Source organism: Adiantum capillus-veneris, chromosome 10 (genome assembly GCF_014529385.1).
Source record: "Adiantum capillus-veneris isolate H3 chromosome 10, ASM1452938v2, whole genome shotgun sequence".
NCBI lineage: Eukaryota > Viridiplantae > Streptophyta > Polypodiopsida > Polypodiales > Pteridaceae > Adiantum > Adiantum capillus-veneris.
This window is the reverse complement of record NC_140940.1, coordinates 98,962,998-98,989,188: the sequence shown is the minus strand read 5'-3', so window position 1 is coordinate 98,989,188 and position 26,191 is coordinate 98,962,998.

Below are 26,191 nucleotides of genomic sequence, written 5' to 3'. Positions count from 1 at the left end.
CTACAACCCAACAAGACGAATCAGAGCTTCAAGGGGAGCCACTGAATTACAGGCAATGTAGATAGTTATGCCCAAATCACTTCATACGCAACACATTATTTCGAGTCAGTGGAAATGCTAAGGCTACTGCTCCCTTGAAGGTTTCAGATCTGCAACACACTATCCTTGCACAAAATATTCTTGCAAGATTTATCCAAGTGTACAGATTGCCACCAAATAATAATCAAGTGGCAATTTACTTTGTGCAACAATGTTATTGCTACTATGTATTGCGGCTCAAAGTTGATTGGAACAATCATCCCACTACAAGAGGTGTTGGGAAAGGGTGCCGAGCTGAGAAGATTCATGCATGGGAAGCTAATCAAGAAGACCCTCCTCGCAAGAGAGGTTACACATATTTGCCCAAATAAACTGCAGTTATCGAGCAGCTTGCAACCCAAGGCGTGGATTTGGATCGTCAAGGAGAGACCCCAGCCATGATGCGCGCTTGTATAGCTGAGCTAGAAAGAAAGTTGGCATGGTACGAGGCAAGGTATGGGTATGTGCCCGAAGAAGAGATGGGCAATGCCGGCACAAGTGATTCAGCTGGCACTTCAGAATTTCGTGTATCTGATCTCTTTGGAGAACAAGCCCATGATTTAAATTAAATCTCCCAAACAATGAATAGCTCTTTTTGTATCTTAAATCTCAAGATTAGTAATTAAAACCTCTTTTTGATATGTAAACTCTATTTGTTGGAACAAATAGACGTGACAGATGTTATTGCAATTTTGTAAGTTATGTTGCAATTGTAAGTTGTGCAGTTGTATTGTTGCAATGAGAGAGAGAGAGAGAGAGAGAGAGAGAGAGAGAGAGAAGGTATGGATTGTAAAGCTAAACTCCACATAATTTTCGTATTGCAAAATTAATTGAGGATAAAGTACAAACTTTACAGCTCATCCGTCCCCTCAATCACAGGCACCATGTCATCGATTTCTTCGACATCTGAACATTCCGGATCAATATCTTCTGGGTTCCATTCCATTTCATCATTAGAGTTGAGCTCATTTGCAACTGCTTCGTGTGTTTGGAAGCGCCCAAAATTTTCTTCTGTGGCACGGGTGGCTAACTTCGCAGGCTTATGCATAAGTTGCATGTGACAAAAGACATACACCAAGTCCGCAGCTCGTTTAGGACTTAATCAATTTCGTTTTTTTCAGCTACCACTTGAGGCGGCAACAGACAATACTCTCACAGCCACGTGTTGAAGTTCCACTTTTTCTCCACCGTACTCTTTCCACCAAACTGGTGCGCTCATCGTCTTGGTAGCATCTATATGACAAGGATCCCCAAACGTTCCCTCTCTACTAGTATGCCGTCTTCTGTGTGTATGCCACCTGTCCATCCACATTGCCTAATAGTTGAGCACACACTTTCTTGAAATCAATGATCACTTCGTTGTTTGAAGATTGCTCATGCATCTGGAACTTGGGATCCAAGACAAAACCTACTCCATGTAAAGGAGTATGCAACTGCTCCCATCTTCTTTTGACAAATTTCATCATCATGGCTTTCTCTTTTCCTGCATAAGATGTACTATCTTTTAACTTGCGAGTGGCTTCATGCATATACCAGTAAACCTGTCCAAAGATAGAGGCTTCTTTGTCCACTAATCGTATCAGATGAGTGAAAGGTTCTGTGACAGTAACTATTTTGTCTACATTTCTTCAAAAAACAGGAGAGTAATTTACAAGCTGATACCATTTGGAAGCAGCAGGTTCATACTTGGGATATTTATCAAGCCAAATGTCCCATCTTCTATCTGCCACTGTTTCAACAAGGGCTGCTTTTACGTAATAGGTTGTCGCAAAGCGGGTCACACAAAAAATCTGTAAAGTTTTTGTTGGCGACTTTGTTCTAAACAAAGCGTAAGAAAATGAATGCTCTCTTATAAACTTCACCAAGTGGCTTGCATCTATAAGAGTTTGCTTAATAGAAGGAAATTTTCCAAAGTCCTTTAAGAGAAAATTCAAAGTGTGAGCAACACATGGAACCCATGTAATCTCTAGATACTTTGCTTAAATTTCTTTTCCAGCTGCTTTGTAGTTAGATGCATTATCTGTGACAATGGTTGTCACATATTTAGGTCCCCTGCTCTTCTAATCGAACGCTCATAAGCACCAACAAGATATCCACTAGTTTTTTCTTTTAGGGATGTATCGATCGCTTCAAGAAAGATGGCACCTCTTGGACAAATCAATATCACATTAATCAATGGTTTCTTCTGGAAATTTGTCCAACCATCTAGAGCAATTGTGCATCCATATGCTGGCACAAAATCAAGAGTTGTGCGCTGTAAAATATTCTCTGATGTTGTTTTTACTTTATCTAAATATTATGTACGCATCTTATTATAATCAGGAACCACAAAACCCTTCTTGGCCGTGCTCATTAAAGCATCTTTGAAGATAGGATTTTGAATGACATTAAAAGGAATTCCACATGCAACAAATTCTTGATTCCACTTAAGATGGAGTTCAAGCAGCCATTGTTTCCCAAATGCCTGTTGCAAAGTAGGATCACTTGGTGCAAATTCTCCTCCAGTCCATGCTTCACTTCGGCTTATGTTAGCAGTTGAGCTTCCGGTAGGATTAGAGCTACAATTCCCAGCAAAGGATGAATGGCACCCTCCTTGACTTGTTCCTTGACCTATAGTAGGGGTCGAGTGAGGATTTTGATCATTCTCAAGCATCATCTCGATATCCCTAGCCATAGATGGAGCCATCATTTTGGGACCTCCCTTTTTTTTGCCCTCAAGAATTCTCTTTGCCTTGAGCACCCACTCGGGAAATTTTTTAGCAATACCTTTCTGGGGGTATTTGCAAGCTAACACATTTCCAGGGATTTTGAAAACATGTTCTTTTATCCTATGAGCATTTCCACTAAAATTATGGCCACAGGTCTTACACCTCAGCTTTGATGTATTCTTCCCACTGACCAATTCATCTACGTAGTTCCACTCGTATCCTTTCACCATCTTCTTCAGATCTACAAACTCAAACAGAACTAGTTACTAAACGCACATCTAAAATCAAACTCTAATACCATTTACATTACTCTATTCATGAACGTTTTCAACTTCTTTAAATTATAAATACCAAAAATATTTTTTTAAGTGTGAGCTTTCACTTTACACATGAATCATGATAAATAAATCGCTTAATCTATCTCAATAACTTCCAAGTGTGAGTAAACTCTACACAAAGCAAGATATCTTTAAAATACCTATCTAAATTGACTCCAAGTGTGAGTGTAACTCTACACGTGACAAGCAATCAAAATTCACTACTCTGTAAATCTCTTCTAGGTGTGAGAATACCTCTACACAAAGAGAGAGATTATTATTTAATCTACCTAAATTGTTTGTAGTGTGAGTTTTACACATAACAGTCAATCATTAGATAAATCTAACGTAAGTTACTTCCAGGTGTGAACATAGTTCAACACACAACAAGTAACTCTTAATTTAACTATTTAACTAAAGTTACTTCTAAGTGTGAACATAGTTCAACACAAAGCAAATAACCGCTAACTTTAACTACCTTGAATCACCTCCAAGTGTAAGTTTCCTCTACACAAGGCAAGTAATCATTAACTATCTTACTTAACTTACCTCTCAGTGTAAGATATACTTCACACAGAGCAGGTAATTCAAAACTCCAAAGCTTATAAAAATAAATATATACAAGCTCTAAATTTTTACTAGAAAAAATATGCATATTTAAACTAACATTTTTAGATTTTTCTTCATTTTGTAAGGCTCACCTATAGGTGAGATGAGAGAAGAGAGATCAATGGAATGAGCAAAATAGTCCGTTTCAGCGTATATAAACAAATTTATTTCGATCCAATTAATATTTCGATCGAAGTATTATTTCGATCGTAATAATATTTCGATCGAATTGCTAAAAAATTATATGATAAGGTGTTTTTGCTGATGTGGCATCCTATAATACGGCCGAATAAAAATGGGTGTCGTATAATACGCCCGTTTAAGACGTATTATACGTACACCGTTGTGAGCGGGATGGAAACACACACAACGCCTCTATAATGACTCGACACACACTATTGGAAGGATATACACACACGCTACGGGGCACCATTCGGCTTACACAACACACCTGGCCGAGACAGGGAACACACCTATGGAGTGCGAGGAGAGAGACTACCCGTTTATCCACTCCACACAAAGAGACACACACACACACACCCAAAAAACTCAGCTCAAAAGAGGATAATTTCTGATGTTTAGATACAATTGAGCTTGGGACAACACCAATGAGGCAAATAGCTCACAAAATATGGGTAAAAGATACCAAATACAATCACAAACTGAAGCAGAAGCTTCGCTCATAGGAGAAACTTACACAGCCAAAACAGCAAAAAAACAGTGAGAAATTTGGCAAAATGGACAGCACCATCGCGTCCGGAACGGCCCAAAACCCCAATCTACAATGTCAAAGTGCTCAAATCCGACCTCGGATGAACAGTTTACGGCCAAAACACGCTCCAAAATGAGCAAAAACACATTTGCGGTTGTTCCTCCTCTTCTCTCCATGTTTTTTCTGGTCTTCTCTCTGTTTTTTCAGTTCCCACACTTAGTTTTATTACTTGGGCAACCTTGGCCTTTTAGATGACCTCAAACGGACCCCGAACAGGCCAAAAACTGACCTCGCAATGCATAGTTGTCACCCTGCTGCATCCATCCGAACACCTGGCACTCAACTTTTCCCAATAATGCATCCCGTAACCACGTGAAGTGGCCCCAAAATATGGTCCTCATGATGACCTCTCTGCATAATTATCTCAAGAAAACACCCACATCGTGTCCGTACTTCTCCGTGTGCAATTATTGACCCCATTCAACCTCCTGACGCCACTAGATGCCATCTGACGCATCTGCTTACCTCATGTCGTCGGCCCATGGATAGCTTCCTCGAGAAGTTTTACGCGCTACCAACTCTTCATTATTGTAGAAAACACACATTGGTACTGGTAACGATGAAAGTCGATGCACTATGTACACATTGTCCTACCTGTACACATGTGGGCCCCACGTAACCACCTGGCTCTGGAAAATGGGCAATTCTTTATTTGATGCACCATGCATGTGTATGTACATATACGCAATCCCTTGCTCCAAAAAACTCCTGACATAATTTGCCCATCCCCCTAGCCTGTTAGATCATTCATGATCAGCAGCAACAAAAAGCGATATGAGACTCGCAGCGTCACAAGTCTCCTCATCCTTCACCAACACTGCTTGATCCACAGACAGCTCATCTTGCTCGACCATCATTAACCTGGCATGATAAAATTTAAGAGGCAATCCATTTACCCTTGACTTATGTAGAACCCCATCCAGGTTAGCCAACTGATATGTACCATTCGGGAAACACTCCACTACCTTGAAAGGGCCTTCCCACTTAATTTGAAACTTCTTTTGGAAGGTGTTGTCCAGCTTACTGTTGTAGCGCAAAACCAAGTCATGCTTCTTGGTATCTTTACTTTTGACCTTTTCATTTATCTTTGCCAAAGCCTTATCCTGCATCTGCCCATAATGTTCCAATGCGCTCATCCTATCCAACTGAACCTCTTGTAACTGCAAGAGCCTCTCTTTGAATGCATCACTAGGCGGCCCAAGAAACTTCTCTAACATCTTGACCAGAGGCAACTCTACTTCCACAGGCAATAGTGCTTCCTTTCCATACACCAAATGAAATGGAGTAAACCCTGTACCTGTCTTCACCGAAGTACGGTAAGCCCATAATGCACTAGGCAATTCCAAATCCCAATTCTTTCCTTGGTGCTCTATCACTTTCGAAAGAATTTGCACTAACTCACCATTGAATCTTTCATTTCAGCCATTACACTACGGATAATAAGGAGTGGTATGCTGGTGCCTAATCTTCATCTTCGCACATAAAAAATCTAGCAATTTAGCTCTAAATCCTGGCCCCTTATCTGAAAGTAGCTCTAGTGGCACCCCAAACTTGCAACATATTTCATCGTACACAAATTTTTCCACATCCTTTGCAGTGATCTGTTTTACTGCTATAGCCTCTGCCCATCTAGAGAGATAGTCCACTGCAGTCAAAATATAGCTTTTGCCCCTGCTTGTGATAGGTAATGGGCCTATTGCATCAATCCCCCACTTTTCAAACACATCAAACGCCATAATGGTTTTTCGTATCTCTGGCTTCAACACTCTCTTCCCAAATGCTTGACACCTATTGCAAGACCTACACCAATGGTGAACATCCTTGTGCAAACTAGGCCATACATACCCCTTTTGCAAGATCTTATGCAAGGTGATCTTTAGAGCAAAATGTCCACCACATGCACCTTCATGATTCTCTTCCAACACTCTATAAAGCTCCTCCCGCCAAGGTACACGTCTCAACACGAGATCGGCCCCTTTCATGTATAAGACATCACCAATCAATTTGTACCTGTATGCTCTACGCACAAAACCATACTTCTTAGACTTCTGAATCTCTTTTGGAATGATTCCTATTAGCAAAAACTCCTCTTCTTGAGCCAAAATTTCTCGGCCATGATAAAGAGGTAAAGTGGTCCTCAACACAAATAGCTCCCCAATCATGCTTTGAGCTGCTTCATGTGCCTCTCCATTTAGAGCACATTCAATGTGTCTGATGCTCCATGTTTCGAACCTTTTTAACAGGCCTTTAATCCTCAAACACATTTCCTTCAATGAGGTGTTCTTGCTCTTCCACACACCCAACACTTGCTTCACAACTAACAAGGCATCACTTGCTTCTTGCACTTCTTCAACTCCTTTTCTCACCACCTCTTCCTTAACAAGAAGGGGATTCTCCTTGTAGGTCAACAAATGGGCTAGGGTAGCCCTTGTACTGTCTTCCACTAGAAAAGAGAATTCAAACTCTTGCAGCTCAATTACCCATTTCTTGACCACATTTGACATGTTAGTGCCATTAATTAACTGTGGCAAAAAGGCGTAACTCATCAAGAAAACAAAAGGTCGTGGTAGCAAGTAATGACGAAATCGTCGACAAGCAAATATTACACTGGCCATCACTAGCTCTACTTCCGAGAACTTTCTCTCTACTACCAACTTCACTCGGCTTGCACAATAGACTAGCCTCATATAATGGCTGCCCTTCCCCTTTTGCAATAGCATGGCCCCAATGGCCCCTACTGATGGATTTACATAAAACAGTTGCTCCCAATCAGGAGCCTCATATAATGGCTGCCCTTCCCCTTTTGCAATAGCATGGCCCCAATGGCCCCTACTGATGGATTTACATAAAACAGTTGCTCCCAATCAGGAGCGTGCATGGCTGACAACCCCCCTAACACCTCTTTCACCTCTTGAAACACTTCTTCACACTTGTCATCCCATTGCAATGGATCATGCTTTGCCACTTGTTGTAATGGATAAAGAAGCTGAGAAGACAATGGAATAAACCGCGCCATGTACTTCACTTTGTGTATAAAGGTTGCCAATTGCTTCGTACTCGTAGGTGATGGAAGAAGAATAATAGACTTAACCTTGTCCGGATCAGCCTCATTGCCATTTTCTGACACCATATGGCCCAATAACTTCACCCTTGGCTGTGCTAGATGACATTTCTTTGGATTTAGTTGGCCTCCACATTCATCATATCGAGCCAATACCATTTTCAACTTCTCATGGTGCTCTGCCCTACTGCTGTATACACAGAAGTCATCCATAAACGCTTTAACACAATTGCCAATGAATGGTTCCAATACCCAATTTTCTCTCTCTTGATAGAAAGATGGTCCATTTGTCAACCCAAATGGCAATACTGTGTAGCAATAACAGCCCCATGGCATAATAAAAGTTGTCTTTGTGCGGTCTTTAAGAGCAATCTTCAATTGAAAATAACATGAAAAACCATCACACACACTGTACCTCTCATAACCTGCCACTGAATCTAAGATCTGATCAATGAATGGAAGAGGATATGGGTTCTTCTTAGTGGCTGTGTTTAAGGGTTTAAAATCTACACAAATCCTCCACTTTCCATCCTTCTTTGGACTGACTACTACTGGACTCACCCATTCTGTGGTCTCCACTGGGACTATGAACCCTGCCTTCAATAGCTTGTCCACCTCTTCCCACCGCAAGGCTTCCATCTGCTCTTGGCCCATCCTTCTTAGCCTTTGCCGCACTGGCTTAGCACCTTCCTTCAGCTCTATATGCATCTCTTCACCCTTGAACCCTCTGATCTCTTCATACGAAGTAATGAACAAATCAGGAAAACTAGCCAGCATGTGCAAATATATCTCCTTCTCCATAGTTGAGAGGTCTCCACTGATCATTTGTGTCATCAATTCCTACTTCTTTGACAACTCAACCTTGGTTTGCATCAGCCCTTCAATCACTTCATAAGGCCCTTCACTTTCATCTTCAACCTCATTTGCAAATGCAACTAAACCAGACTCCTGGATTTCTTTGTCCATCAAAAGAAATGCAACATCAACATCCTCATCACTGCTGGTAGTATTATCACTGTCTTCATCAGACACTGTGGAATAGTCTTGATCACTAGACTCATCTTCATCTTCATAAATCTCTTCCAATCGTTTCCTTGTGTCCATATTATATAGCTTCTTGGTACGTGTCTTTCCATAGAGACTGTCATAATAATCAATATCTAATTCTCCTAAATGATTTTCTCATGTTAAACTGATCATTTAATATGGGGAAGTGCCAGGGGAGAAAAAGCTATAATATTGGTTAAACTAGCAGACCGGCCACAGTAGGGATTCAAAGGAGGGAAAATAGGGATTCAAAGGGGGGGCCATCTGCAAAAGAGCCATGTGCAACAATGGGCTAAAAAGACCCTAAGGTTCAGCCCATTAAGACTTCCAAAATGCTCACGTTCCAAAATTCAAAGGTTGTGTCCAAAGGTCAACCTTAAGGGAATTGGATGCTTTGTGTGTGAACAAAAAATTCTTTGCAATCCCTACTTGGGAGGGGGTGAGCCTTTCTTGTAGGGGATGAGAGAGAAAGCCACACACACACACACAAGCTCCCTTTACACAAAGGTAATGAGGGACACATGTCAGCTCCCTAGCCCAGATGCCCACAAGGTGTACCCAATTCCTATTGGATGGCCTTGGAGGTGGACCAATGAGAATTAGGCTAGAGTAAATCTAGTTTAATTAATTTAAAAACACTTAATAAAAAGAACCAATGAAAATTAAGTCTCCTGGATGACTATTGGACAGTCTCCCAAGGGGTCCAATGAGCATTCAGCAGCCCAATGGCTTGCCTGATTACTATTGGCCAGGAGGCAAAGGGGTCCAATGAGAGTTTAGTTAAATTATTAAAATACCTAAAGCTCTCACAAAAGGGGAAAGGGGGACACATGTCAGAAGGCTATCACTTATGCTGCTTGATAGTCATTGGCTAGCCCTGGGGAGGTCCAATGAGGGTAGAGCAAGAGCAAATAGCAAGAGGGCTTGCCCAAGAGAGAGAGAGGGGGCTGATTTTTGCAAGGCATTATCACACACACACTCACACAATCTCATGTGTGAAGAAATGAAGACTATCTCTTCCCAAGCTTAAATGGAGAGCTCATCACCTACTCCAAGCTTGTGAGATAGAAGTCTACATCGACACACTCTTGGCATGTGGATGCAAATCCAACCAAGAGCCAAGCTTCAATGCATGCTCATCTCCTCTACCAAGCTAATTACTAAGCTAAGCTATGCTAATATGAGTGATTATGTGAGGAGATATACATCTTTCTCGTAAGATACTCCTTCGTCCTCTCAATCTACTCTCATACCCTGCTAGCTCTCACCATCTTCGAAGGTGTGTGAGGTCTTGGGTCTGAGACCGGGGATAATTGATGTTGTGTTTGCTAAGTGTACTTTGCTTAGTGCATGAAGCTTTTGTCTTCATTGCACTAGCTAGTCTTGAAGGAACACAAAGAATTGTATTGTACAATGTCTCTCTTGATGGGAGAAACCATAATACAAAGCCTTTTGGAGGGGGGACCGGCTCCATGCAAATCCGGTCCTCAATTGTTGTCAATAGCTTAATTTCTCTCTCTTTTAAAATTATTGTTCATGCTATCTAATTAGGTGTTATGCTTTTCGTTGCTCTCTCCACCCAAGCACTCTTGTAATTCTCATTAGGACTATATTCTAATGAAATGCCCACTATGTTCATGTTAATTTCCGCTACACACAAGTTTTTAGGCCATTAAATGTTACATTGGTATCAGAGCACAAGGTTTCTCTTTTCTTGCTCAAGAAGGGAGGTCCTCAAGCTAGCTATAAATGGTTGGTATTATTAATTGCCTGTGAGTAAGTAGAATAGGGATTTTTCAGCCTTGCAGTGCGCCTGCCGAAGGAACGAGAAAGAAGTGAGTCTTCCGCCACCTCGGCGGAGATGGCTCCACGAAGACGGTGGGCTAAACGCTCTCCATCACCACCAAAGCGGAGAAGAACATCGCACTCTTCTCCACACCATAATTCAAAGAGGGATGATAAAAAGCAAGAGAAGAAAAAGGCGAGAAAGAGGACACCCTCTTCTCCATCTTCTTCATCCTCTTCCTCTTATGAAAGTGATGGGGAAGACGACGAAGATCAAGACAAGAAAAAGGCGAAAAAGAGGTCACCCTCTTCTCCACCTTCTTCAAATTCTTCACCTTCTGAAGAAAGTGATGGTGCAACCTTTGAACCATCAAAAAGAAGAGGCCATAGGAAATCCTATGCCGCATGGAAGAGGCCGTCCAAGTTGAAGAAATTCAAAGAGGGAGGGAAGAGCATCTCTTTCCTTACCTATGATGGTACCTTTGGTGCTATAGACAAAGTCTTGGCCTTTATCCAATAGTTTGATGCGGCGTTTGGAGATGAGGGCTTCACGGAGTCCTCTAAGCTACGCCATGTAGCTATGCACTTTAAAAAGTCCGCCAGGCAATGGTGGTCTAGCCTACGAGCCAACGGTGAAGCTCCACGAACATGGAAAGATTTAAGAGCTTCCATTATGAAGCAGTTTTTGGCCACCGATGCCAAAGACAAAGTACTCACCGAATGGCGAAGCTTAAAGCTCTCTCCCTATGAATCCATCCACAAATATGTAGACAAGTTTTGGGACCTACAACTCAAAGCCACTGTCTTCAAAAAGTTGGATTTTGGAGAGCAACAATTTTGTGCGGGCTTAACCGAAGAAATGGCGGAGTATGTCAACTCCCAAAGGCCACGTACCATATCAGTGGTAATACACCATACTATGGTGGCCTCTCGAATCAATTTCCAAACGGGGGCTAAAAGAAATAATAAGCCCATGGAAAACAGGGGTTCCAACGAGCCTAAGGGGAAGGACAATGTCCAAAAGTCTCCTAAGGGCAACTCCAACAAAGCTAAAGAGAAGGGAGTTTACAAAGGTAAAAACAAACTCTCTCCTGAAGAGCTTGAGCGTTATCGCAACGATAACCGGTGTTTCAAGTGCGGCGAACAAGGGCATGCGTACCGCGCTTGTCCCCAAAAGAACAACCGCCAAGATCCTCCTAGAGCTTCCTTGGTTGAAATCCAAGAGGAGGAGGCTCACCAAACTCATCACAAAGGATCTCCTCTATGCCATGCTTGGGGAAAGGTAAGAGAACACGATGCTTTTATTCTCTTTGACCCTGGTTCTACTCGCAATTTTATATCTATAGAGTTGGCCACCAAGCTAGGCATACAAGCTTACGAGATGGGAGATGTCCCACCCGCAAACAGTGCCTTCAAGGGGCAAGAAGCTTCAGTCACTCCCTTAATCGGGAAATTGAGGCTTCGTGTCCAAGGCTATGTGGACAAAGAGGACTTCTTTATCTCTCCTCTCAAGCATGAGGATGTAATCCTAGGGGCACCATGGTTTGACCGCCTGGCTGCCAATGTTAAAGTTCTTGAAAGGAGAATCTCCTTTAAGTTCAGGGAAAAAGACATGTATATAGATGCTAAGGAAATGGGTGACACTATCCCCATTGTACATACACCAGCTTTCAACAAGTCAATAAAGAGCTCTATTTCCGTGTACATGATTTTTGTTAAAGATTCTCAAAATGAACCTAATGCTTTAGCAAAAGAAAATAAAAACAACCAAAAGGAATTAGAGTTATCCAATTTTCTCAAGGGGTTTCAAGATGTTTTTATTGACGACATCCCTTGTGAGCTACCTCCTAAACGAGGTAATGATGACCATGCAATTGAACTTCTTCCAGGAAGTTCACCGCCTAACAAACCTCCTTATAGAGTTTCTCAAGCTCAACAAGAGGAGATTATGCGGCAAGTGCATGAGTTAGTTGAGAAGGGTATGGTTAGGCCTAGCTCATCTCCATTTTGCTCACCTGTGCTATTAGTGCAAAAGAAAGACGGCACATATCATATGTGTGTCGACTATAGAGCACTAAATAGGATCACTATCAAAAATAGGTTTCCCGTTCCACGGGTAGAAGACCTATTTGATAAGCTACAAGGATCGACCTACTTCAGTAGGATTGACCTAAAAAGTGGCTATCATCAAATAAGGATAGTTGATCAAGACATTGTAAAGACCACCTTTCGCACCACATTTGGTCTTTATGAGTACATTGTCATGCCTTTTGGCTTGACCAATGCACCAGCACATTCAACCGCTTGATGGAGAAGCTGTACTGGCCTCATCGAACCTTCACTGAAGTGTTCTTTGACGATATTATCATCTACTCTAATTCATTAGACGAACACAAGCAACACCTCCAAGTAATATTTCAAGTTTTAAGAGAGAATAAACTTTATGTTAATCGAAAGAAAAGTGAATTTTTCTTGAAAGAGATTCAGTATTTAGGTCACATTATCTCTCAAGATGACCTAAACCAAGGAATCTTCATGAACTAAGAAGCTTTATAGGTATGTGTGCATACTATAGACGCTTCATAGAAAAGTTCTCACATATTGCAAAACCATTACATGACCTAACAAAGAAAAGCGTTAGGTATACATGGTCTGCTAAGGAGAACAATGCTTTCGCAAAGCTTAAAGAAAAGCTTATCTCTCAACCTGTGCTTACACTACCGGATCTATCAAAACCATTTGAGGTCCAATGTGATGCTTGTGGTGATTGCCTTGGAGCTGTTTTGCTCCAAGAAGGGCACGCCATAGGCTATGAGAGTCGAAGGCTCGACCCTGTTGAGCAAGCTCTAGGCATATATGAAAAGGAACTCCTTGCAGTTCTACATGCCTTAGACTCATGGAAGCACTACTTATTGGGGACTCCTTTCATTTTGCGAACGGATCACCAAAGTCTTAAGTACTTCATGATGCAGACCAAGCTCTCCAACAAACAAATGAGGTGGGCAAATTTTCTTTCGCAATTTCATTTTCATATTGCTCACATTGCTGGCAAGCATAATTAAGTAGCTGATGCACTCTCAAGACGGACAAGAGTGAATGCGGTTTCCATAGCAACTCACAATGATCTATCTTCAATGATAGATGAGTATGCTATTGATCCCGATTTTAGAGATGGGATTTCAGCCCTTGCATTAGGGAAGAAAGAAGAACCATTTACTTTACAAGATGGTTATCTTCTCTATGGCAATAGACTATGTGTTACTAACTCACTACATGAGAAAGTAATGTATGAATCTCATGCTCCACCTTATGCGGGGCATAGAGGGATTCAGTCTACCTTAAAGGGAATTGAAACATATTTCTATTGGCCTACCATGAAAGTGAACATACAAGAGTATGTTTCTAAATGTGTGGTATGCCAAAAGACAAAATTTGATAGAGGGAAGCAACTTGGATTGCTTCAACCCTTGCCAATCCCTAATTCACCATGGGAGAGCATATCCGTGGATTTTATCTTTGGATTGCCTAAGTCTATCCATGGGAATATGGGAATATGGACGATAGTAGACAGGTTCAGTAAACTAGCTCATTTTATACCTGTCAAAAAGACTATCAAAGCCCATCAAATGGCAACCCTCTTCATTTCACAAATTTTCAAGTACCATGGCTTGCCAATGTCCATAGTGTCGGATAGAGATCCTAGAATGACGAGTAATTTCTGGAAGGGTCTCTTTGAGAATTTAGGGACAAGGCTAAACTTCTCTTCGGCTTATCATCCACAAACGGATGGCCAAAGTGAAATAGCTAACCTAACCATTCTTGATCTACTAAAAGCCTATGTAACGGAAGTAGATCAAAGATCCCAATGGGAGAAGTACTTACCCTTAGTGGAGTATGCTTACAATAACACTGTACATACTTCCACGGGAAAAGCACCTTTCGAGGTAATTGAGGGGAGAGATCAAAAAGTCCCTTGCTACTTAAGGTACATGGGAAGATCTTTGCTGCATATGAGTATAGCCGAGACCTACAAGAATCTTTTCAAAAGATTAAGGATGCTATCTCTATCTCATAGCAAAGACAAAAGGCTGTTGCTGACAAGCACAGAAGATCCCAAGCCTTTAAAGAAAATGATTGGGTCTTATTAAAGTTTCCCAAGGCTTGATTAAGGCACACGACGGGCAAGAATCCTACAGGCCACCAAAAGTACTATGCTAAACTAGCAAAAAGGTACTATATTCCCTTCCAGATTCTTAGGCCAATCAATGAGATGGCCTATCAACTCAATTTTCCCAATCATTGGCTCATACACAATGCTTTCCATGTGAGCCTATTAAAGCCTTAATTACAAAGGAGAGCCACCTCAAGAACCAACTATTGAAGACCCACCGGAGATCGAGGACCAAGAGGAGGTGCTGCAGCTCGAGTCCATTCTCCGACATGAAGAAAAGGTATTAAGAGGCGGTAAGACTATCCGACAATATCTTATTAAGTTTAAGAATTATCCTTTTGAAGATGCTAGATGAATGCAAGGCATACAATTAAAGGATAACCTAAACCTTGTCAATGCTTACAATGCTTCCCAACAGTAAGCAAATGTACAAAATGTTAAAAATGAACAAAGTTTTTTTTGTCTTATAAGACTCTCTTTTTCTTTATTGTGCACAAAAATGCAGTAGTATGCATGCTTAGATCAAGTTTGCCGAGACGACGTCTCCCAAACACCAAGTAGAGCTTGTCACTCTACTATGGAAGACTGATAGGACTAATGTGCAAGCACCAAATGGACTAGTCATCCATTGTGGAATGATATCGTAGGGTAACATAGGGATCCTCTACCCGCTAAGAAAAAGACTCATGAATATGCTTTATCTTCTCTACACCATAGTCGAGGACGACTATGATTTCAAGAGAGAGGTAATGTCATAATAATCAATATCTAATTCTCCTAAATGATTTTCTCATGTTAAACTGATCATTTAATATGGGGAAGTGCCGGGGGAGAAAAAGCTAGAATATTGGTTAAACTAGCAGACCGGCCACAGTAGGGATCCAAAGGAGGGAAAATAGGGATCCAAAGGGGGGGCCATCTGCAAAAGAGCCATGTGCAACAATGGGCTAAAAAGACCCTAAGGTTCAGCCCATTAAGACTTCCAAAATTCAAAGGTTGTGTCCAAAGGTCAACCTTAAGGGAATTGGATGCTTTGTGTGTGAACAAAAAAGTATTTGCAATCACTACTTGGGAGGGGGCGAGCCTTTCTTGTAGGGGATGAGAGAGAAAGACACACACACACACACACACACAAGCTCCCTTTACACAAAGGGACTGAGGGACACATGTCAGCTCCCTAGCCCAGATGCCCACAAGGTGTACCCAATTCCTATTGGATGGCCTTGGAGGTGGACCAATGAGAATTAGGCTAGAGTAAATCTAGTTTAATTAATTTAAAAACACTTAATAAAAAGAACCAAAGAAAATTAAGTCTCCTGGATGACTATTGGATAGTCTCCCAAGGGGTCCAATGAGCATTCAGCAGCCCAATGGCTTGCTTGATTCCTATTGGCCATGAGGCAAAGGGGTCCAATGAGAGTTTAGTTAAATTATTAAAATACCTAAAGCTCTCACAAAAGGGGAAAGGGGGACACATATCAGAAGGCTATCACTTATGCTGCTTAATAGTCATTGGCTAGCCCTGGGGAGGTCCAATGAGGGTAGAGCAAGAGCAAATAGCAAGAGGGCTCGCCCAAGAGAGAGAGGGGGCTGATTATTGCAAGTCATTATCACACACACACTCACACAATCTCATGTGTGAAGAAATGAAGACTATCTCTTCCCAAGCTTTAATGGAGAGCTCATCACCTACTCCAAGCTTGTGAGATAGAAGCCTACATCGACACACTCTTGGCATGTGGATGCAAATCCAACCAAGAGCCAAGCTTCAATGCATGCTCATCTCCTCTACCAAGCTAATTACTAAGCTAATCTATGCTAATATGAGTGATTATGTGAGGAGATGTGCATCTTTCTCGTAAGATACTCCTTCTTCCTCTCAATCTACTCTCATACCCTGCTAGCTCTCACCATCTTTGAAGGTGTGTGAGGTCTTGGGTCTGAGACGAGGGTTAATTGATGTTGTGTTTGCTAAGTGTTTTGCTTAGTGCATGAAGCTTTCATCTTCATTGCACTAGCTAGTCTTGAAGGAACACAAAGAATTGTATTGTACAATGTCTCTCTTGATGGGAGAAACCATAATACAAAGCCTTTTGGAGGGGGGACCGGCTCCATGCAAATCCGGTCCTCAACTGTTGTCAATCGCTTAATTTCTCTCTCTTTTGAAATTATTGTTCATGCTATCTAATTAGGTGTTATGCTTTTTGTTGCTCTCTCTACCCAAGAACTCTTGTAATTCTCATTAGGAATATATTCTAATGAAATGCCCACTATGTTCATGCTAATTTCTGCTACACACAAGTTTTTAGGGCATTAAATGTTACAGAGGCTAATCGTACCATGTCGCCAATCTTGAACAGCTCCCACTGCACGTAACCATGGTCTACCCAGTATAATAGGATATGCTCCCAACCCCGTTGGCATCACATGAAAATCAACCACTACCTTTGCATCATACGCCTCCACTTCTAAGCTCTTTACAACACCCAAACATTTTACTTTTTGATGGTTTGCCAATCTAATCTGGAAGCCTGACACCCGAGACACTGTAAGACCCATCTTCTCAACGCATGAGTGTGTTATGACACATATTTGGGCTCCGCCATCCACATAACCTTGTCCCAAATTTTTCCTTTTATGCCACACATCTACTATTGGACAAATGTCTGGTAGCTCATCCATTGCCAACACCTTCACTGAACCCCTCTCTGGCTCTTTCTCCATTGGGTTAACCATCCTCTTCCACTGTCGCTTTAGCTTAGGCACCATCTCTATAAGGTGCCCAAAAGTAACATCGGCTTTCCTGCTCGTCAGATCCTCCTTCAAGTCATAGCTTAATTGCCCATCCCTAGTGAAAAGTCTGAAACATGAAACTTTCAACGAGCCCTTCTTTTCCTCTTGGCCTTGACATCCTCGCCTTCATGGCTCTTTCCCTTCTTCTTACTAGGACCTGGGGAACTTCTTCCTTCCTTGTCCTCTGTAGTCCTCTTCCTAATAGGCATCACTAATGTATCCTCTAGCTTTGATGCCTTCTCCAAGGTGACTACACTTATCACTTTTGTCTTTCCCTTTTCCTCTTGGGTTAATCCACTGGTTCTTTCTTCTCCCTTAATTTCAATGCCATAATCATTTGACCTAGTTAGCACCTGTCTTGGCAATGGATACATGTCTCCCCCCATCCTTGGTGGTTTATCACATGTTGGGCTGATGTGACCCAACTCTCCACAATTATAACATGTGGGTGTCTTCCTCGAGAACCTACCATTGCTTTGTCCAACACCATTCCTAGGCCTTTCTTCACCTCCTGGCTGATTTGCAAGCCTCCCTCGACCTCGATTATTTCCCACTTGACCTAGCAGGTTGAGGCTGAGATTCTTCATTAAATCTACCACTTGCCTCATGTCTTGTCTTAGCCCATCATCTTGCACTGTTGTAGTGACCACTGCTAGCATAACCTGAGGAGTAACAGAAACCACTGGTTCATGATGAACCCCTGGCATGCGAACTTGCGAAGAATCCATAGGCTGAAATTCAGACCTCATGGGCAAAGACTCTACTCCTAGCTGGCTCATTTTCCTCAGCTTCCACTCTTTGTTCCTTGCCACCTCTAGTGCATCTTCATATGTCCTAGGCTTCTTTAGCTCCACTCTCCAACGTATATTCTCCCAAAGACCAGCCAAGAACCTGTCCTTCTTCATCATGTCAGGCGGAGGTACTTGTGGTGCTAAGGCCTTGCACATCTTCTCCCATGCCAATGAGAACTTACGTATGTACGCATCTACTGGCTCACCTTCCTTTTGCACTAAAGCCTGTACTTCTTGCCACACTTTGTCAGGATCTTCTATCTTCACAAACTCCACTTCCAACCCATGCCGTAGATTGTCCCAACTCAACCTTACGGGTGGATCAGCCCCACGCAACTCCTCTTCAAATGCTTTGGACCAAACTCGTGCATCACTCTTCAAACAAATTTGGAGAAGACATAACATCTGCGTAGGATCATGAATCTGGTTGCTAATGCAGGCAACCTCCATCTTTTCTAGAAAGTCTTCCACATCTTCATCACTTCTTCCATGAAACTCCGGATAAGAGAAAGCCATGGCTACCCAAGCTTAATGCTTTGAGAACCTCTTCGAACACATGTGCAAGAACCCAAACTTTTTACTGACCCCAATCCCCAAAAACTTCAATGGAGCTCAACTTTAGATAAGGACAAACACATGCACATCAAATGAGTTTTCATAGTTAATCATCGGAATTACAACAGGCAAAGGACATTCCAGGATCTCTCGTAATCTTGTTGGCCCGAACATAAAGACAATGCGCTGCTGGAAAAAAATCTTCCTAGACACATGAACATTTATCTGGATTCTTTGAGTTAAATGAAAAGGAGTGAATTGAGGGCCATTTTGATCATCCATTGAAGCCCATGAAGCTCCCAAGAAGGCACACCTGACTTATCCTCTGATTTTGCCAGAATTTCAGCAGCATAACAGCATAAATGGCTTAAAAGACCAAAAAACCAGCCATCATAACTTGGAAAAATTTTGGCAGAGTTTTCCCAAAAATAGAGCAGTGAGAACCCAAAATATAGACTGTATATGTATGCATAAACTGCCAACAATAGAACCCGAGCATCAATTAGGAATCACTAGTACATAGCCTATGGCGAGGTCACGAAAATGGTGCTCCAGCTACCTGTATCACCGAAAGGATCTCCACATTTGAGAATCCCCCAGCTCAATAAAACCTCACGCTATCGACCCTCACACGAAGGCTAATGCAAATCGCGTATAGTCAAGTCTCAGAAATGGCTGGAAATGCCAAATAAAAGCAAATATGGCTCCACAAAGGCGTACAACGGCAGTTTCCACAAGTAACAGACAATACAAGACAATGCCCTCAAACAGGCGCCAAATGATGCATACCCACGACAATTGCAAGTGACACCACTGCTAGTATATCATTGCACTCCAGCTACCTGTACCTGTGTGAATCACCTGTATCTGTCCCTGTAACCTGTAACCTGTAATCTGTAGGCCCGAATCTCGAAGCTTGAAGCTCAAAGCAGAAGGTACTCGAAGAAGATCCTCAGTGGGGGCACCAAAAGAATGTGAGCCGGATGGAAACACACACAACGCCTCTATAATGACCCGACACACACTCTTGGAAGGATATACACACACGCTACGGGACACTACTCGGCTTACACAACACACCTGGCCGAGACAGGGAACACACCTATGGAGTGAGAGGAGAGAGACTACCCGTTTACCCACTCCACACAGAGAGACACACACACACACACCCAAAAAACTCAGCTCAAAAGAGGATAATTTCTGATGTTTAGATACAATTGAGCTTGGGCCAACACCAATGGGGAAAATAGCTCACAAAATATGGGTAAAAGATACCAGATACAATCACAAACTGAAGCAGAAGCTTCGCTCATAGGAGAAACTTACATAGCCAAAACAGCAAAAAAACAGTGAGGAATTTGGCAAAATGGACAGCACCATCGCATCCGGAACGGCCCAAAACCCCAATCTACAATGTCAAAGTGCTCAAATCTGACCTCGGATGAGCAGTTTACGGACAAAACAGGCTCCAAAATGAGCAAAAACACAGTTGCGGTTGTTCCTCCTCTTCTCTCCAAGTTTTTTTGGTCTTCTCTCTGTTTTTTCAGTTCCCACACTTAGATTTATTACTTGGGTACCCTTGGCCTTTTAGATGACCTCAAACGGACCCCAAACATGCCAAAAACTGACCTCGCGGTGCATAGTTGTCACCCTGCTGCATCCATCCGAACACCTAGCACTCAACTTTTCCCAATAATGCATCCCGTAACCACGTGAAGTGGCCCCAAAATATGGTCCTCATGATGACCTCTCTACATAACTATCACAAGAAAACACCCACGTCGTGTCCGTACTTCACTGCGTGCAATTATTGACCCCATTCGACCTCCTGACGCCACTAGATGCCATCTGACGCATCTGCTTACCTCATGTCGTCGGCCCACGGATAGCTTCCTTGAGAATTTTTACGCGCTACCAACTCCTCATTATTGTAGAAAACACACATTGGTACTGGTAACGATGAAAATCGATGCACTATGTACACATTGTCCTACGTGTACACATGTGGGCCCCAGTAACCACCTGGCTCTGGAAAATGGGAAATTCTTTATTTGATGCACCATGCATGTGTATGTACATATGCGCAATCCCTTGCTCCAAGAAACTCCTGACACCGTATAACGTACGGTGCAACTTAGGTTGCAACAGAACAACAATATGGAAAATCAAGATGTTACTCTTGGTTTCATTGAACCTCCTACTGAACTGTGTTGTGGTCAAGCAAACAACTACATCCATGCAGGATGCCCCTATGGAAAGCATTAGTGCATTATCACTCTTGTTTTCGAGGAAGAAAACACTCTCCAAGGGGGGAGTAATGTCATGCCAAGGGTAATGCTCGGTGGTCAAGGACCAGGCCCAAGGGGCCAGCTGCTAGTGTGGATAGGGAATGAGACCCAAGGGGCTATTTAATGGATGGTTGGGAGGATCATTCTCAGGGAAGTTCCCCTAGGGTCTTACAATATCCATGGATATTATCTTTGGATTACCCAAGTCTATCCATGGGAATATGGGAATATGGACAATAGTTGATAGGTTTATCAAGGAAGCACACTTTATTTCTGTCAAAAAGACTATTAAGGCACACCAAATGGAAACTCTCTCCATATCTCAAATTTTCAAACACCATGGATTTCCAACATCCATCATGTCAGATAGAGATCCTAGAATGACCAGTAATTTCTAAAAATATTTCTTTTAAAATCTAGGTACAAGATTAAATTTCTTTTTGTCCTATCACCCACAAACGGATGGCCAAAGTGAGATAGCCAATCTTACGATTCTTGATCTACTAAAGACCTATGTTACAGAAGTAGATCAACGCTCACAATGGGAAAAGAACTTACCTCTTATAGAGTATGCATACAATAATACTGTCCATACTTCTAAGGGAAAAGCACATTTTGAAATCATAGAGGGAAGACCTAAAAGTCACTTGCTACTTAAAGTACATGGGAAGATCTTTGCTGCTGATGAGTACAGCCGTGACCTACAAGATTCTTTCAAAATATTAAGGAGGCTATATCCATCTCTCAACAAAGGTAGAAATCTGCTGGTGATAAGCACAAAAGGAACTTAACATTCAAAGAAAATGATTGGGTCTTACTTAAGTTTTCCCAAGGCTCAATTGAGGCAAGCAACGGGCAAAAATCATACAGGCCATCAAAAGTATTATGCTAAACTAGCAAGCCCTTGTAGATTCCTTGGATTAGGCCATGCTTTTATTACCTCCAACTTTTATGGATCCATATGGATACCATCTTGACATATAATATGACCTAAGTATTGAATCTCTTGAAGGAAAAATTCGCTTTTCTTTTGATTGAGAAAAAGCTTGTTCTCCCTCAATGCTTGAAAAATCACTTGGAGATGTTGCTTGTGTTCCTCCAAGTACTTGGAGTAGATGATGATATCATCAAAGAACACTCCAGTGAATTTGCAGTAGGGTCTAAAAATTTTCTCCATTAATCGATTGAACGTGGCTCGTGCATTACTCGAGCCAAAAGGCATGACATGATATTCATAAAGTCCGAACGTTGTACAAAATGCGATCTTTAGGATATCTTCAATCGCTATCCTAATTTGATGGTAGACATTTTCAAGGTCAATCCTATTGAAGTAGGTAGAGACTTCTAGCTTATCAAACAGATCTTCTACTCGAAGCACGGGAAATCTGTTTTTGATAGTGATATGGTTTAGTGCTCGATAGTCCACACACATACATGTATGTACCATCTTTCTTTTGAACTAAAAAGGATTGCAGAACAAAAGGGAGAGGAGCTAGGCCTCACCATCCCTTTGTCTACTAATTCTTGTACTTGCCTCATAATCTCCTCTTGTTGAGCTTGGGAAACTCGATAAGGAGGCTTGTTAGGTGGTGAGCTTCATGGTAGGAGCTCAATTCAATGGTCATCATCCCCTCGTTTTGGAGGTAAGTCCATAGGGATATCATTTATGAGCACATCTTGGAATCCTTTTAGAAAGTTAGACAAGTCTAACTCTTCTTGATTCCTACCATTTACATTTGATGAAATATAGAACCTTTTAGGGACTCTTTGACAAAAATCATGTATGAAAAAATGGAGATCTTCATTGATCTATCAAGAGCAAGAGGATTTACAAGTGGTATAGTACGACCAGAATCACTAGCATCTATACACATATTCTTTTCAGTGTAGGTGAAATTCTCCTTTCAGGGAACTTCATGTTGGCAGCCATGCGGTTGAACCATGGTGCCCCTATGATAGCATCCTCATGTTTGAGAGGAGGGATAAAGAAGTCTTCTTTGTTGACATAGCTTTGGACATGAAGCCTCAACTTTCCAATCAAGGGAGTAATGGAGGCTTGTTGTTCCTTGAAAGCGGTGTCGGCTATTACATCATCTCCCATCTTGAAAGATTGAATGGCCAACTTGGTGGCCAACTCCATTGATATGAAGTTGTGAGTAGAGCGAGGGTCAAACAAGATAAAGGCATCATGCCCCTTACCTTTCCCCAAGCATAGGAGAGAGGTGAACCTTTGCAATGAGCATCCTCTTTTGGAGCTTCGATGGTGGAAGCTCTAGGAGTTTCATTGCGAGCATTTCTCTTGGGGCAAGAACGATAGCCATGTCCTTTCTCCCCACACTTAAAACATTTGTGGTCCTTGCAAAAAGCTTCAAGCTCTTCAAGTGAGAGTTTGTTTTTCCCTTTGTAAACTCTCTTCTCCTTGGACCGATTGTTGTTGTTGTTGTTGGAATGGCCTTGGGAAGAATTTTGGGCATTGGTTTTCCCCTTGCCATCACTTTTGTCTTTATTTTCCATAGGCTTGACATTCCATCTAGCCCCTTGTTGGAAATTGATGCGCGAAGCAACCATGGTGTGGTGGATTAATTTGGTGATAGAACCAGGCCGTTGAGAGTTAACATACTCGGCCATCTCCTCAGGTAATCCCGCACAAAAGTGATGCTATTGCTCAGTAAAGTATCTTTTGGAAGACACTAGCCTTGAGATGTAGGTCCCAAAACTTGTCTACGTATTTGTGGATAGACTCATGAAAGAGAAGCTTCAAACTCCACCATTCGGTAAGCACTTTGTCCTTTGCATCGCTTGCAAGGAATTGCTTCATGATGGAAAATCATAGATTTTTTCATGTCTTTGGGGCTTCGCCGTTGCCACGAAGTCTATCCCACCATTGACGAGTCGATTTTTGGAAGTGCATAGCTACATGGTGTCGCTTGGAGGACTTTGTGAAGCCCTCATCTCCAAAGCATCAAAGGTGCCATCATAGGTGAGAAAAAAGATACTCTTTCCTCCCTCTTTGAACTTCTTGAGCTTTTGTGACCTTTGCCATGCAGGATAAAATTTGCGATGTCCTCCCCTCTTGTATTCTCTTGGAGAATAGCCATAGCTTTCGTCGAAAGAGGAGGAAGGTGAAGAAGAAGGAGAAGAGCGTGACCTCTTTATTTCCTTTTTCTTCCTTTGTTTCCTCTCTTCCCTTTTGGAGTGACGAGGAGAAGGACTATGGGTTGACTGTTTCCTCTTGGAAGGAGTTGGTGATCATCTAGTCCACCGTCTTTGTGGAGCCACATCTTTGGACGAACATAGGGATTCATTACTTTCTCATTGTTTTGATTCCTCCTCTTATAGGGGAGAGAGTTTTCTTTTGGGGGTCTCATCAAGAGGCCTCCTAGGCTCTCTCTCCTCTTAGAAAGTAAGAGAAATCCCATAAGCACAAAATTGTTGAGTAACTTTGGCTTGCAAAGCAAGGTTACCCATTGCTTGTTGCAGCCTAGTAACAAGATAATTAACAAACATGGGGACATCATCATTAGCACCTTCATGTGAAAAATCAAAGTTATCAATGTTCATTCTACACTCTTGGTTATTGTTAGCCATGTTAACACAATTTGTGTGTTTAATTAGTGTATTCTTTGGCAATTCAAAACCTTAGTTGCTACTCCTCTTAGCCTTTGAAAATAGGCACTTAAGTATCTACACCCACGGCTCGAATTGGTTAATTATAGAGAGTAGTGGAGTGGGTTTAACATAGCTCCTTTTGGACTTCTTATGGCTCAATAATGGTAAAGTCATCGGCAAGTCTAAAAAGACTCCATTATTAAGACCAAATCTCCCGAGGCGTGCACCATACCCCACATAGTGGGTTCGACAAAATCGATAATAGATCCCAGTCCCACTTACCATAATATAATTAACAAAATCAACCATCAATAGGCTACTTAAGGACCTCTCTTCTTAAGCAAGAAAAGAGAACCAAATGCTCTAATACCAATGTAATGTAAAAGGCCTGTGAACTTTGAGAGTAGAGGAATTAGGGAATTAGATAAATCACTTTTGTGAGATTACTTTGTGAGCATAGCCAGTGAACTTAATTGGTGGTAGCAACATAAACATGGTACTTAGTTAACTTGGCATGAACATGACAACCGTTGAAGATCGGATTTATGCGGAGCCACTCCCACCTCCAAAAGGCATTTGTATTATAGTTTCTCCCATCAAGAGAGACTTGGTACAATAGAATCTTTGTGTTCCTTGTGACCTAGGTGATGCAATGAATATGAAAAGCTTCATGCATCACAAGCATAACATAAATTTTGTAGAAAGCATTAACTATCCCAAGCCTCAGTCCCAAGGCCTCAAACACCTTTGAAGGTGGAGAGAGCTAGTGGGGAATGAGGGTAGGGAAGAGGAAGAAGAAACATTCCATAGGAGAAAGAAATAGTTCCTCACTTATCATCACTCTTCTTTCTAGCATACATAATAGCATAGTAATGAAGGTGCAAAAGATGGCAAGCTTAAGCATTGAAGCACGGCTCTTGGTTGGATTTGCATTCCATATCCAAGAGTGTTGGTGTAGGCACTCAACTTCTCAACAAGCTTGGAAAAGGAGATGGAGTTCCTGTACTTTCACCAAGTGAATGAAACAAAATGAGTGTGTGAGAGGTGTATACCCTCCCCAAGCATACCCCTTGCTTGCTTTGAGCGAGCCCTCCTTTTTGTTCATGCCTCAAGCTCATTGGACCGCTCTCCCCTTACCCAATCATATGCACCATGCATTTCAAGTACATGGGTAGGCTTTGGACAAGTGTCCTACTTACCCCTTAGAGAGAGAGAGATCTTGAAATATCTAGATATTTAATGAATTGAACTAGAAGATCATTGGACCCCTCTTTAGCCCAGCCAATAGGATTCAAGCACACCATGTGGCTAAGCATAGGGAGAGTTTGACATGTGTCCATGTGCCCCTTGAGAAAGGGGGTTCCTTTTGGGTGAGTGGGAGGTTATGTCAAAGATTCCCCTAACTTTGGGGTTTTCCCCCTCCTTTGTAGGGTCTCTTTTTAACTCAAGCACCTTACCCCCCATGCATAGGAAGCTTCTGAAGCACCATCTTCATCTAGCATGACAAGCACCTCAAGCACCTTAGTCATCAAGCACGACAAGCACCTCAAGCACCTTAGTCATCAAGCACGACAAGCACCTCAAGCACCTTAGTCAACACACGACAA